We start from the raw sequence: 14,930 nt of genomic DNA on the forward strand, positions 1-14,930 counted from the left end.
CTATCTGTATATCTTTATCCACTATCTGTATATCATTTACACTATCGCTATCTTGATTACTTCAGGTAGTATAAGCCATCCACTTTGTAATTCTTCAACACTGCTCTACAAGTTTCACAATCAACTTGTCAATTTCCCCCTGAAGAGAAAAGGCCTGCTAAAATAATGACGCAGCCACACCAAGGTGGGTGGGAGAGGCAGTGATGCAGTCTTGCCATAAACCCGACCCCAGTGCAGCAAACCATAATTGGGAGGGAACTAACAAACCCAAAGCTTCTCCCTGAGGAGCCAGTGGTTCATACCCCACATCAGGTACCCCAACTCTTCAGACTTGCATCTGAGAGATGATAAAACGTGGCTTTGACAAACAACTGGACTTGGATCCACAAGACTGACAGAGCTGTACCAAACTGAGAAACATCTCCTAAAGTGGTCATGCTCGGACTCACTCACCCCACCACCCAGCCCAGACACAGCTGTTTGAAAAGCACCCAGACCCGATGTCAAAGAAATACATTTGCTAATCTTTGAGTGTCATCTGAGGGGCTGGGGCCGACTGGGATACTCTCAAAATAGGGAAGTGCTGCTGCTGGGTGCCATTTTTAAGTACTCCCTCAACTTTGCTATAAAGCAAAGTTCCTATCTTATTTTTTTAACACTAGAATTTTTTTGTTCATGGTGAGTGCCATTTTAATCCTCCAACAAGTAGGTACCATCTGTGTGCTCTCCCTCCGCTTTGCTAAAGCCATTAGGAGCCATTTTTCTTTTTCCTTAGAGGGTACCATCTTAGCACCCTCACTCTTCCACTCTCTGCAGCACTACTATCTCCTGAAGGGGAGTTTTTACACACATCTGGTGCCTCAGTTTTTGTAGTTGCACCCCAGGGGTGCTCCTTGATAGCCTGGCTCTTATGGTCAAGGAGGTTTGTGTTCCTAGATCCCAAGGCACTCTACAATTGGAGGCAGTTCTTGGCAGAATACTACCTTGAGGGCTCTGTACACATAGCAGAGTAAAACACACACTAGTGTTTCTGAGAAAGTGGTCTATTTGCTTGTCCAAGAGCTTTGGCTTGAGGGACAGGTTTCTGGTCTAATATACATGTAGGTCCCTATAGACATGCTTTCAGGAAACAAAAGCCATTGGGTACAATCTTTGTATTCTCCCTCTGCCTTGCTCTAGCTTACTGGTATCTCTCAGATACTAGCTTCTCAGAGAGAAGCTTATATTCTTGTCTGGCACCTTTACAGCTGCTGCCTGGGAATATGTCTACATCACCTGCTTCAAGTGGCCAATGGGGCTTATGTTCACAGGTTTCATAAGACTATAACCAATGGCGAAAGAGTTCTTAAACAGCTCAGGGCACAGCAAGAAGCAACAGACCCAGGAGCTAAGTCCATCTATGAAAGAGGCCTATAAGCATATCATCATAGCTGCAGCCTGAGGGACAGGCTGCTAATTAAACACACATCTAAGGGCTGACTGCAAACCTTACCAGATATCTCAGAAGGCAGGTGCTATGTTCATGCTCGCCTTCTGTTGCAATCCAGAGCAACAGTCTCTTAGAAGGGAGCTCTTACATGTTTGTGTCCCACTTCTTATATCTGGTGTCCCAGTGTTTATGGCTGCCACACAGGGCAGGGCCCTTGAATGCTTGGCTCTGGTCAGGCTCTGACTCTGGCCGGGGGGAGCCTTTATTCCTGAGTCTCATGGGACTTTTAACAATTTGAGGGGCAGTTCTTGGCAGGGTGCCAACCCACAGGGCACTGTATAAACAATAGAATGAAACCCCCAGTCTGTTAAAAGAGACCTATTTGCTTGTCCTGGTGCTTTAGACTGATGAACAAATTCAAGTTTGGCATACATCTAGAGGATACGGGTACTCAAACAGAACATAAGTAGGTGGACACCATCATTCGGCCCTCCCTCTCCCTCACTACAGCTTGCCAGTATCTCCCCAAAGGAAGCTTATACACTAGCCTGGAGTATTGAGTTTTACAACTGCTATCTAGAGGACTACTATAGATCTCCTGCTCTGGTGGCCAGGAAGGCTTACACTTGTGGTCCCTCAGAACTGTCTATATTTGCATACTTGAAAAGCTCCTGCCTAAAGATCTGGCTTCCAATCAGCCTCGATTTCGTGCTAGCTGAGATATTCCCCTATGGGAACTGACCAGTCTTGGCACATCCTGAGTAACTTATTAAAAATAAGTTAGGCTGGGGGCACCTGGTTGGCTCAGGCAGTTGAGCCTCTGACTCTTGAGCATCTCAGCTCTGGTCTTGATTTCAGCGTCATGAGTTCAAGCCTAGTGTTGGATTCTGTGCTGGGCATGAAGCGTACTTACAAAATAAATAAATAAAATAAAAAATTAAAAAATAAATAAAATAAATTAGGCTGCTTGGACAATCATAAAAAATCAAGAGACAACAAAGGACTAGGATAAGGTTGAATGTCAAAGTTCATTTCCTACAAGAGACCATTCCTTCAAGACTGGGAGAGGTGACTGTTTCAGCTAATATACAGCAAAATGAAGAAACAGGAATGTGTTGTAAGTGAAAAATTAAGATAAAGCCTCAGAAAAGAATCCTTATGAAACAGAGGTAGGTAACTTACCCGATAAAGAATTCAAAGTAATAATCATAAAGATACTTACTGAACTTGGGAGAAGAATAAACACTTTTTTGAAGTCAGAATGTCAAAAAAAGCATTAGAAAATATAAGAAAGAACCAAACAAAAGTCATAGAACTGAAGAATGCAATAACTGAACCAAAAAAAATGCACCAAAGGGGTTCAGCAGCAGACTGAATAAAGCAGAGGAATCAATTGAACTCAAGACACGGCACTGGAGATCACCCAATCAGAGCAGCAAAAAGAGAATGAAAAAAAGTGAAGACAGCCTCAGGAAGTAATTGGAAAGCAGACTAACATTCACATTATATCTGTTGCAGAAGGAGATGACAGAGAAAAGGGTAGAAAACTTATTTGAAGAAATAATGGCTGAAAATTTCCCTAGCCCAGAGAAGGAAAGAGACATCTTGGTCCAGAAAGCCCAGAAAGTTCCAAATAAGATGAACCCAAAGAGATCCACACCAAGACACTTTATAATTAAAATGTCAAAAGTTAAAGACAGGGAGAGAGATAATCTTAAAAGCAGCAAGAGAAAACTATAAGTACAAAAAAACTAAAACAAAAACAAAACACAACCCAGACTACAAGCAGATTTTTCAGCAGAAACTATTCAAGCAGATATATTCAAAGTGCTGAAAGGAAATAAACTTCCAAGCAAAACACTCTACCAGCAAAGTCATCATTCAGAATTGAAGGAGAGATAAAGAGTTTCCCAGACAAAGAAAACCTAAAAGACTTAATCTAAACCAGCATTATAATAAATGTTAACGGGACTTCTTTAAGCTGAAAATAAAAAGTGCAAATTCAAAACAAGAAAATATATGAAATCAACCTTGGGGTTGTCTGTACCAGCAGTTCTCAGGTGGCTTGGAAGGTGAGAAAAGCTGTGACAGCAGAGAACAAGATCCATATCATTAGGAACCTCCACCTATGCAGTTTCACTGTGAAATAGAAGGGGAACAACCCACATCTGAAAAAGGGTCACCATTTAGTAGGAGCAAAAGTGTTTCTGTTTCCACTGCACCAGGAGAAGCTGGGCCACCACCAAAGTAGCCATGAGGATGAGGATCATTTCAGTGTGCATGGCGTCATGGCCACAGTACTCAGTATACACATATGTGTGCTCAATCCTCCACTGCTCCTCTGGGGAGAGGTCTGACATATCAACCTCTTCCAGCTCCCGTTCCCCGGCAACACTCCTCCAACCTCGACCTCCACCACTGCCACCATCTTCATTGCTAGTACAGACAACTCAAAGGTTAGTTTATAAGTGGTTCCTGTTAATCTATAAAAGCAGCTATACCGCCATCATTGTTGGCTATGTGGCTTCATGTTTACCCTCTTTGATCTCAACTTATTATTCAAAATCAAATCAGAAGATGCCATGGACTTTGGCATTTCTCTCCTCTTCAGTGGCCACTACTATGGGGTACTTGAAGAAGACTCTGCAGAAACATGTTCAGATTACATGGCATCTACCGTAGGGTTCTACAGTGAGTTGAGCATGCCTATTAAACACCTCCCTGACAGTGTATGTGCCGTGTGTGGGCAGCAGATCTTTGTGGATGTCAGTAAAGAATGTGTCATCAAGAACATATATAAGCTGTCTTGCAATCACGTATTCCAGGAGTTCTGCATCCTTGGCTGGTGCATTATGGGAAATAAGCAGACATGTCCCACTGCAAAGAGAAGGTGAACCTCAAAAGGATGTTCAGCACCCACTGGGAGAGGCCTCACATCATGTATGGGCAACTGCTGGATTGGCTTCAATACTTGGTAGCCTGGTAGCCTGTCATCATTGGCCTGGTGTAGCCATCAACTACATCCTGGGCATGGAATAGTCACGAAGACAAGCATCCATCCACTATGGACCTCAGGGCACTCTCCTTCCTGCCCTCCAAGATGTCCTGGGTACGAAAGATGCAAAGGCACTTGGGCCGCTCAGGACCCCTCCAGCTATGTCCAGGCTGGGGAGGGAGATGATGGAGAGCCAGCCAGTGGGGCTGTCAGCAGTGGGAGCTTTTTAAAAGAAAACTATTTTGATAAATTTAAAAAAAAGAAAGAAAGAAAAGATATGAAAGTATAACTCTCATTAGTAAAGGTAAACATATGGTAAAAATGGCGGATTAATCACTCATAAAGCTAACATAAAGGTTAAAAGTCAAAAGTACTAAAAATAAGTATAACTATAATGATTAGTTAAGGAATACACAAGATAACAGTATGTAAAATGTGACATCAAAACCATAAAACATGAGGTAGAGGAAGTAAAAATGAGGAGTTTTCGAATGCATTTAAACTTAAGTTATCAACTTAAAATACAGTTACAAATGGAGGTTGCTATACTAAGCCTCATGGGAACCACCAAACAAAAATCTATAGTTGATTTCCAAAAAACTGTGAGAAAGGAGATTCTTCTCCAAGCAAACAAATGGCAGATGATGTCAGTGCTCTAAAAGGGGCTAGGGGCCCGGGAATGGGAGGTCGCAGTGGCTTCCATGGAAGTTTCAGCTGCAGCAACTAGACCAGGGACGAGGCCATGGAATTCACAGAGGACGAGGAGTGGTTGCTCATCACCAACCTGGGCCACCTGGTCACAAACATGAAGACTGAGTCCCTGGAGGAGATCTATCTCTTCTCCCTGCCCATCAAGGAATCTGAGATCATTATCTTCCTGGGGACATCCCTTAAGGTTGAAATTTTGAAGATTCTGCCCACGCAAAAGCAGACCCCTGCCGGTAAGCAGACTAGGTTCTAGGCATTTGCTGCCATCAGAGATTATAATGGACACATTGAGCTGGATGTTAAGTGCTCTAAGGAGGTAGCTATTGCCATCTGTAGGGCCATCATCCTGGTCAAGTGATCCAACATCCTCATGCAGCAAGGCTACTGGGGAAACAAGACCCGCAATCCCACACTATCCCATGCAAGGTGACTGGCCGCTATGGCTTTGTGCTGGTGCGCCTCAGCCCTGACCCCAGAGGCACTGGTATTGTCTCAGCCCATGCCCAAGAAGCTACTGATGATGGCTCGTATTGACAACTGCTACATCTTGGCCAGAGGCTACATTGCCACTCTGGGCAACTTCACCAAGGCCACTTTTGATGCCATTTCCAAGACCTACTGCTAGCTCACTCCTGACCTCTGGAAAGAGGCTGTGTTCACCAAGTCTCCCTATCAATAAGGAATTCACTGACCAGCTTGTAAAGACCCATACTAGAGTCTCCATGCAGAGGACCCAGGCTCCAGCTGTGGCAACCAAACAGTTTTATACAAGAAAATAAAGTGAATTAAAGCCTGTTTACAAAAAAAAAAAAGATTGTGAGAAAAGAATCTAAGCATACCACTAACAAAATCACAAACCACAAAGGAAAAAACCAAGAGAAGAAAGGAACAGAAAAAGAGAAACTACAAAACAGCTAGAAAACAATGAACAAAATGGCAATAAGCACATACCCATCATAATTACTTTAAATACAAATGGGCTAAATTCTACAATCAAAAGACACAGAGTGGCTAAATGGGTTAAAAGTGGGGAGGGGGGCACCTCTATATACTGCCTACAAGAGACTCATTTCAGATAAGGACATACACAGACTGAAAGTAAAGGGATTAAAAAGATATTCCATGTAAATGGAAACAAAATGAAAGCTGGAGTAACTATCCTTAGATAAAATAGACTTTAAAGCAAAGATTATAATAAAAAAAATAAACAAAAAGGCATTAGATAATGGGAGAGGGATCTATCCATAAAAAAGATGTCACATTTGTAAATATTTGTGCACCCAAACTAGAAGCATCTAAATATATAAAGCAAGTATTAATAGACCTAAAGGGAGAAACAGACAGCAATTCATTAATACTATGGAACTTTCATACCTGATTTTTATAACAGATCATCCAGACAGATCAATAAGGAAACACTGGACTTACACAACACATTTACCAGATTAATTGAACAGATATATACAGAATATTCTATCCAGGGCAGCAGAATACACATTCTTCTCAAGTGCATTTGGAACAACCTCCAGAATAGATCATATTTTAGGCCACAAAACAAGTTCTACTAAATTTAAGAAGATTGAAATTATATCAATCATTTTTTTCCAACCACAATAGTATGAAACTAAAAATCAATTACAAAAAGAAAACTGGAAAATTGACAAATATGTGGATATTACAACATGCTACTGAACAACCAATGCGTCAATGAAGAAATTAAAGGAGAAATAATCAGATACCTCGAGACAACTGAAAATGGAAATACAACGTACCAAAACTTATGGGATACAGCAAAAGTAGTTCAAAGAAAGTTCATAGAGATAAATACTAATCTCAAGAAAGATGAAAAATCTAAAATAAACAACCTAACATTACACTTTATGGAACCAGAAAAATAAGAACAAGTTAGGTACAAAGTTAGTAGAAGAAAGGAAACAACAGAGTGAGTAGAAGTTAAATAGATATGATCAATGAAACTAAGAGCTGGTTCTGTGAAAAGATAAATAAAATTGGCAAACCTTTAGCAAAACTCAGCAACAACAAAAAAAAAAAAAAAAGAGGACTCAAAATCAGAAGTTACAACTAAATACAAACAAGCACAAACTACTACAAGGAACAATTATATGCCAACAAATTTTACAATCTAGAAGAAATGGGTAAATTCCTAGAAAAACATTCAACCATCCAAGACTGAATCATGAAGAAATAAAAAATTTTAACAGATTGATTACTAGTAAAGAGATTGAATCAGTAATCAAAAATCTCCCAACAAACAAAAGTCCAAGACCAGATGCCTTCACTGGTAAATTCTACCAAATATTTCTCAAACTCTTTCAAAAAAATAGAAGTGATAGGTACACTTTCAAACTCATTTTACACAGTCAGTATTACCCTGATACAAACACTACACAAGAATACCACAAGACAGTTATAGGACAACATCCCTAATGAATGTAGATGCAAAAATTCTCAGTAAAATACTAGCAAACCAAATTCAACAATACATTAAAGTTCTCATTCACCACAATCAAGTGGGTATTGTTTCAGGGATGCAAGGTGGTTCAACATTTACTAATTAATCAACGTGATATACCATATAAACAAAAGAAAACAAAAATCCTATGATCATCTCAAAAGATGTAGAAATAACATGACAGAATTCAACATCCATTTATGATAAAGATAATAAAGTGGGTATATGTTATGTACCTGAACATAATGAAGGCTGTATGACAAGCCCTACTAACATCATACTCAATAGTGAAAAGCTGAGGGGCGCCTGGGTGGCTCAGTTGGTTAAGTGGCCGACTTCGGCTAAGGCCATGATCTCGCAGTCCGTGAGTTCAAGCCCCGCGTTGGGCTCTGTGCTGACAGCTCAGAGCCTGGAGCCTGTTTCAGATTCTGTGTCTCCATCTCTCTGACCCTCCCCTGTTCATGCTCTGTCTCTCCCTGTCTCAAAAATAAATAAACGTTAAAAAAAAATTTTTTTTTTAATAGTCATAAAATTGGGGCGCCTGGGTGGCGCAGTCAGTTGGGCGTCCGACTTCAGCCAGGTCACGATCTCGCGGTCCGTGAGTTCAAGCCCTGCGTCAGGCCCTGGGCTGATGGCTCAGAGCCTGGAGCCTGTTTCCGATTCTGTGTCTCCCTCTCTCTCTGCCCCTCCCCCGTTCATGCTCTGTCTCTCTCTGTCCCAAAAATAAATAAACGTTGAAAAAAAAAAAAATTTAAATAGTCATAAAATTAATTGCTGGGCTTGAAAAAAGCATAGAAGACAGCTGAGAGTCTATTGCTACAGAGATCAAGGGACTAAAAAATAGTGATGAAGAATTAAAAAATGCTATAAATGAGATGCAAAATAAAATGGAGGCTGCCATAGCATGGATTGAAGAGGGAGAGGAGAGAATAGTGAATTAGAAGATAAAATCATGGAAAAAGAGGAAGCTGAGAAAAAGAGAGATAAAAAAATCCAGGAGTATGAGGGGAGAATTAGAGAACTAAGTGATGCAATCAAACAGAACAATATCTGTATCATAGGAATTCTAGAAGAAGAGAGACGAGGGGCTGAAGGTATAATCAAAACAGTATAGTGCTGACTTAAAAACAGACACATGGATGAAGAGACCACATCAGAGAGAGCCCAGAATTAGACCCAGGTATATGTGGTCAACTAATCAATTAACTTACAACAAAAATGTCAAGAATATAGAACAGGGAAAGGATAGACATTCCCTTCAATAAATGATTGTGGGGAAATGACCACCACATGCAAAAGAATGAAATTAGACCTACAATCTTACATTATACACAAAAATCAACTCAAAATGGATTAAAAACTTGAATGTGAGACCTGAAACTGTAAGACTCCTAGAAGAAAACAAACATGGTACACTACTCAATACTGGTCTTGGCCTTTGAGTTTTTGGATCTGACTGTAAGAGTAAAGGCAACAAAAGCAAAAATGAACAGGTATAACTGTATCATGCTAAAAATCATCTGCACAGCAAAGGAAACCATCCATAAAATGAAAAGGCAATACACTAAGTGGGAAATCCTGTATATCATAAAGGTTAATATCCAAACATATAAAGAATTCATACAACTCAATAGTAGAAAAACAACCTGACTAAAAGCTGAGCATTTTTCCAAAGAACATACTGATGGCCAAGAGACACATGAAAAGATGATCATCAATACTCATTATCAGGGAAATACACATCAAAACCACAATGAGGTATCATCTCACACCTGTTAGAATGGCTATAATCAATACAAACAATAAGAAGTACAGTAAAATCTTGGTTTGCAAGCATACTTTGTTCCAGAAACATGCCTGTAATAAAGCACTTATATATCAAAGCAATTTCCCCATAAGAACTCAGATGATTCGGGGCGCCTGGGTGGCGCAGTCGGTTAAGCGTCCGACTTCAGCCAGGTCACGATCTCACGGTCCGTGAGTTCGAGCCCCGCGTCAGGCTCTGGGCTGATGGCTCAGAGCCTGGAGCCTGTTTCCGATTCTGTGTCTCCCTCTCTCTCTGCCCCTCCCCCGTTCATGCTCTGTCTCTCTCTGTCCCAAAAATAAATAAACGTTGAAAAAAAAAAAAAAAAAAAAAAAAAAAAGAACTCAGATGATTCAATCTACAGCCCAAAAATATTCATATAAAAATGATTACAATACTGTAATACAAAATAAAAAAGAAAATACAAAATATAAAGGAAAATAAACAAATTAGCCTGCACTTACCTTTAAAAACTTTCGTGGGTGGTGTGAGGGAAACAAAAGAGGTGGATTATTGTGTAGGACAACTTTCACTAACAGAATCACTGCTATCTATTGGCTTGATGGAACCTTTTTCTTTTCATGTAACTTTAACAAGGAACCTATTCAATGATACCTCCTTTTGCCTCCTTTTGAAGATTTCGTGTAAACATAACATAGCATTGTCATTAAACAGATTCATCATTCACACTTCTACAGCCTTATTTGGGTGGTGCTTTTCTACAAAATTTTGCAGTTTCCCACATTTTATACATCTCCCTAATCTCATTTGAAGTGAGGGATTCGTCTGCCTTCTTCTCTTCCTCTTCTGTAGACTAGATGCAGACGTAGACTTCTTATAAAATCTTATAATTTTGGCTGCTCACATACATCATTTGTACTTCTCAATGATTTCCTTATTAACTTCCACCATAATCATCTCCTTCTTCTGCCTTTCTTTTCAACCTTTTTCTGCATGGGGGCCATTGTATATGCTCACACACATGTTGACTACAGTGCAGTATTAATAAACTCTTGTCATATACTGTACTTAATGTAACTGGCAATAAGGCAGCAGAGGAAAGGGTCTACATCTGCAGGCAGCCTGACCTAGAATGAAGCAGAGCATTCCTAAGCTTACTCTTGTACACAAAAGTAAGGGACTACCCATAAGTGCTTTGAAGTGACAAAAAACACACTAGTACCAGTTGTGGGTACCTTCCAACGTTCTGAAAAACCACTGATTTCTGCCAAACACTGCAGCCTGAGACTGAGCATCCGAGCATGGGAGACGATCACCCACAATCCCTCAGTGAGAAAGAGAGAAGAACCACTGGCTCAGTTGTGATCATGTAAAATTCGGTGTCATCTACTACTCATGTTTCAAGACTTGCTTGTTTATCAAGTTAAAATTTATTAGAAATGTCTGATCATCTTGCAAAACACTCGCAGAACAAGTTACTTGCAACCCAAGGTTTTACAGTATTGTCAAGAACGTGTAAAAAAAGGGAAGAAACCCTTTGCACTGTTGGCGAGAATCCAAATTGGTACAGGCACTATGGAAAACAGTATGGAAGTTCCTCAAAAAATTAAAAACAGATCACCATATGGTCCAGAAATTCCACTCATGGGTATTTATGTGAAGAAAACAAAAACCACTAACTGGAAAAAATATATGCCACCCCAACTTTCACTGCATCGTTATTTTCAGTAGACAAAATATGGATGCAATCTGTCCATCAACAGATGAATGGATAAAGATGTGGTATGTATATACAATGGAATAGTGTTCACAAAAAAAGGAAATCCTGTTATTTGTGACAACATGGATGGACTGTGAGGCCATTATGTTAAGTGAAACAAAGAGAGAAAGACAAATACTAAGTCTTATATGTGGAATTTTAAAAAACAAAAACATCATCAAGCTCACAGATACAAAGAATAGGCTGGTGGTTGCCACAGGCAGCACTTTGGGTGGGAAAAAGCAGTAAAGGTTTAAGTTTTCAGGTATAAAATAATGAATTATGGGGATGTAATGTATAACGTGTTGACTACAGTTAGTAATGTTGTACTGTATATTTGAAAGTTGCTAAAAGTAAATCTTCAAAGTCCTTATCACAAGAAAAAAAGGTTTTTTTCTACATACATGGTGACAGATGTTAACTAGACACTGTTGTGATCACTTCACAATATACACAAATTTAGAATCATTATGTTGCACACCTAAAAGTTATATAATGGAATATGTCAATTATAACTTAATAAAAATTTAGACATAAGCAGGGGCCAACATGGCAGACAAGTAGGGGGATCCATTCTTCCCACATCTCTCAAACAAAGAGGTGTAGAAGCCAAAGGACTTTGAACACCAGAGCCTGGTGGAAAAGAGGAAAAGAGACTGAATCTACTAGGAAGAAAACGGGAAAGCTAACAAAAGATAGGTGGGTGACTGCGAACTGGGGGCCGCATGGGCATGGAGGGGAGGGACCCCCTTCTGCAGAGAGACAAAGGGAAGAGAAAGAGCGGCTAGGGAAGTGCAGGACCTTACCTAGACAGGAGAAAGACTGGGACTGAGACTGAGAGGGATCCGATCTCTAACTGCAGGGCTTTCTTCGGACCGGGCCGGCTCCCTGTTCCTGCACCTGGGGAGGAGGGGAGCCAGGGGCCTGGGTGTGGTGGTAGGTCAGGGGCTCAGTCTGCAGTTGGGAAAAGTGGTTCCCTCCCTGGAGGGCTGCACAATAGTACAGAACCCGCCTGCGTCCGCCACCCAGGGTGCAGTGGCTGGGCCAAGGGTGCAGTCTTCAAGAGGAAAAGGCTGCCGTCTCCCTGAAGTGCTGTGGGAAAAGACAAAGCCTGCCTGCCTCTGCCACTCCAGGGGCTTGCGGCGGCAAGGGCAGTGGCTCTCAGTCTGCAGTAGGAGAAGGCGGTCCGCCCTGAAGTGCCTCAGCACAGACAAAGCCAGCCGGGGGGACCACATATGGCAGTACTGAGAGGTGCTTCCCCAGTGTCTGAGCGCACGGAGCGGGACTTTGAATCCTAGCCAAGCACAGGGTCAGGGAGTTGGCGGAGAGAGAAGGACCACCCTGTCTGCACCCCCGGCACAGTGAGGACGACTCACCGGGTCTGGCTCCAATGAGAAGAGACTGGGGAATCACCATTCTCCACCCCCCAACCCACCACCACCACCACCACCAAGGAGGGGACTCAGGGATCACTCCCGGGGACTATAGAGGAGGTGGGTCCAGATTACGCCAAACCACGCCCCTTCGCACTGGGTAACTGCATATCCACCTGAGCAGCACAGACCCTGCAGACAGCTACTCCCGACAAACTCTGCAGCATGGCCTGGATTGACTCTAGATCAATTCTTGATATGTAGATATATTCTCCCCACCCCCCCATTCTCCTCCTTATCTCTTCCCTCCCCTAGGCTGGTTACTCTGGTTACTGTCTGTTTAAACAGACATATTTAATCCACTGTCTTGCACATGTTCTACACCTCCTTCTTTACACTCCTTTCTCTCTCTCTGGAATAATCAAGCCATATGGTTTCTCTGTCTGGGTAGCTTTCTCTTCATTTTGTTTTCCCCGCTTCCTTCCTTATTTTCCTTTCTCTCTCTCTGGATTAAGCATTTTAGTCTCTCTGCCTAATCAATGTTTATCCTCCCGCCCAGCTCCTGTCATTTCTCTCTTTATATGTGCTCTTCCATCAGCACCACCTCCACCCTCTTCTTTACTTGCAGTCAGTGGTTTTGGGTTTTTGTTTTTAATCTTTAGTTTTTTGTTTTTGTTTATTTGTGTTATTTGTTTGTGTGTTTGTGTGTTTTGGTCTCGTGTTTGTCTATCTGTTTTCCTTTATAGGACTACTCCAAGGAACAAATCAAAGCACACCTGGTGTAGGGTCCAAAATACCACTATGTAGGGCAATAAAATAACCAAAGTGACAACAACAGAGAGCAAGTAACAATCTCCAAAAAAACACCTCCTGAGGGGCCAGGCCCTGGACAGTGCATGACCCTCCTTTAATATAGCAGTGCTCACAGGTGCAGAGCACACAACAAGCTTTTAAAACACATAAGGGACAGAAAACTACCCAAAATGATGAAACGGAAGAATTCTTCTCAAAAGAAATTCCAGGAAGTAGTGACAGCTAATGAATTGATCAAAACCGATTCAAGAAATACAACTAAACAAGAATTTAGAATAATAGTCATAAAATTAATCGCTGGGCTTGAAAAAAGCATAGAGGAAAGCACAGAATCTACTGCCACAGAGATCAAGGGACTAACAAATAGTCATGATGAATTGAAAAATGCTATAAATGAGGTGCAAAACAAAAGGTGGCTACAGCACGGATTGAAGAGGCAGAGGGGAGAACAGGTGAATTAGAAGATAAAATCATGGAAAAAGAGGAAGCTGAGAAAAAGAGAGATAAAAAAAAATCCAGGAGTACGAGGGGAGAAAATTAGAGAATTAAGTGATGCAATCAAACGGAACAGTATCCATATCATAGGAATTCCATAAGAAGAGAAAGGGGCTGAAGGTGTACTTGAACAAATCATAGCTGAGAACTTCCCTGATCTGGGGAAGGAAACAGGCATTGAAATCCAAGAGGCACAGATAACTCCCTTCAGACATAACTTGAATCAATCTTCTGCATGGCATATCATAGTGAAACTGGCAAAATACAAGGATAAAGAGAGAATTCTGAAAGCAGCTAGGGATAACGGGCCCTAACATACAAAGGTAGACATATAAGGGTAGTAGCAGACCTATCTACTGAAACTTGGCAGGCCAGAAAGGAATGGCAGGAAATTTTCAATGTGATGAACAGAAAAAAATATGCAGTCAAGAATCCTTTACCCATCAAGTCTGTCATTCAGAATAGAAGGAGAGATAAAGGTTTTTCCAAACAAACAAAAACTGAAGGAATTCATTGCCACGAAACCAGCCCTGCAAGAGATCCTAAGGGGGACTCTGTGAGTAAAATGTTGCAAGGACCACAAAGTACCAGAGACATCACTACAAGCATGCAACCTATAGATATCACAGTGACTCTAAATCTATATCTTTCAATAATAACACTGAATGTAAACGGACTAAATGCTCCAACCAAAAGACATAGGATATCAGAATGGATAAAAAAAACAAGACCCATCTATTTGCTGTCTACAAAAGACTCATTTTAGACCTGAGGACACCTTCCGATGAAAGTAAGGGGATGGAGAACTATCTATCATGCTACTGGATGTCAAAAGAAAGCTGGAGTAGCCATACTTCTATCAGACAAACTAGACTTTAAATTAAAGGCTGTAACAAGAGATGAAGAAGGGCATTATATAATAATTACAGGGTCTATCCATCGGGAAGAGCTAACAATTATAAATGTCTATGCACCGAATATGGCAGCCCCAAAATACATAAAACGATTAATCACAAACATAAGCAACCTTATTGATAAGAATGTGTTACTTGCAGGGGACTTTAATACTCCACTTACAACAATGGATAGATCATCTAGACACAGAATCAATAAAGAAACA

At 41.0% G+C, this 14,930-nt stretch overlaps 1 protein-coding gene and 2 pseudogenes across 1 annotated transcript in view; 2 read left to right on the forward strand and 1 right to left on the reverse strand.

Moving 5' to 3' along the window:
* Nucleotides 1-14,930, reverse strand: part of SPIDR (scaffold protein involved in DNA repair) — a 490,431-nt gene that overhangs the window by 403,619 nt on the left and 71,882 nt on the right. The window lies entirely within an intron of this gene.
* LOC123586321 lies at nt 3,683-5,929 on the forward strand (annotated as a pseudogene).
* Nucleotides 5,167-5,929, forward strand: LOC123586323 (annotated as a pseudogene).

This window comes from Leopardus geoffroyi, chromosome C3 (assembly GCF_018350155.1).
Source record: "Leopardus geoffroyi isolate Oge1 chromosome C3, O.geoffroyi_Oge1_pat1.0, whole genome shotgun sequence".
Taxonomy (NCBI): Eukaryota; Metazoa; Chordata; class Mammalia; order Carnivora; family Felidae; genus Leopardus; species Leopardus geoffroyi.